Genomic DNA, 912 nt, shown 5'->3' on the forward strand with positions numbered 1-912 from the left:
GTGCGCATTGCAATTTTTTATGGACAAATTTACCAGTAAAAATTTTTCAGTTGGGAGAACACTGAAACTCTATACCCAGTGTACACAATTGGCCAGTTACATTTTTCAAGACGAGTAGCGCGCTACCCCGGTGTACTGGTCCATACAGCTCCTGTTGTGGACAAAGTTTCCTGGATAGCTCAGACACAAAGAGATTCTTAGGGGAAAAGCAAGATACTGTACAATCTACTCCACACCTCGAGCACTTTAAAACTTCAGTATAAAGTTCTATATAAATTTAACTGCATTACATTATTATATATTATTTATTATTATTATTAATTGTTGTTGTCATTCCCAGTTCCACATCATCATTATTTTTAAATCTTATTTGTTTAGAGCTGTGGTTTGCTTATAAAGACAGTGGAGGAGACAGGAAGTGTAGCGCGTGAGATCCGTGACCTTGAGGACCAGGTCAGAAAATCTGTTGTTTTATTACATTTTTGTCTCGTGTATCGGATATCGGACACACTTTTTAATTTCTTTTCTATCATTTTTACAGATCGACTCCGAGAGCAAGAACAAGACAATAGCTAACCTAGAAAAAATCTCAGAGGATTATGTGCAGATGAAAAAAGAAAACCAACAATTGGTTGCCCAACTTAAGGGCAAGTGATAAGTGATCAGGATGTACTTAGGTTAAAGGTTTATATCAGTATATTAATAATACAATGATTTTTATCTGCTCTGTGAGAAAATTTGTTAAACCAATGTGGTTATGTATTCACCCTGCCTGTCTTTCTGTCCGTTAGTAAGATATATGCAAAAACTAAGAAATGGATGATCATAAAATTTAGTGGAGTGGTACATAATATTAAGTAACAGATAACTAATTTTTGGAAAGAAAAGGATAAGGTGATGGAAATTCGATGT

The 912-nt window shown here is 34.9% G+C and overlaps 1 long non-coding RNA gene across 1 annotated transcript; it reads left to right on the forward strand.

Moving 5' to 3' along the window:
* The first annotated feature begins 376 nt into the window (after nt 1-376).
* Nucleotides 377-616, forward strand: LOC117123209. The gene is made up of 2 exons (XR_004447823.1): nt 377-453; nt 542-616. It is a non-coding gene; the product is annotated as an uncharacterized LOC117123209 (long non-coding RNA).
* The last annotated feature ends 296 nt before the right edge of the window (nt 617-912 follow it).

Source organism: Anneissia japonica, unplaced genomic scaffold (assembly GCF_011630105.1).
Source record: "Anneissia japonica isolate Jap-2015-1 unplaced genomic scaffold, ASM1163010v1 scaffold151314_len1047_cov163, whole genome shotgun sequence".
Lineage (NCBI taxonomy): Eukaryota > Metazoa > Echinodermata > Crinoidea > Comatulida > Comatulidae > Anneissia > Anneissia japonica.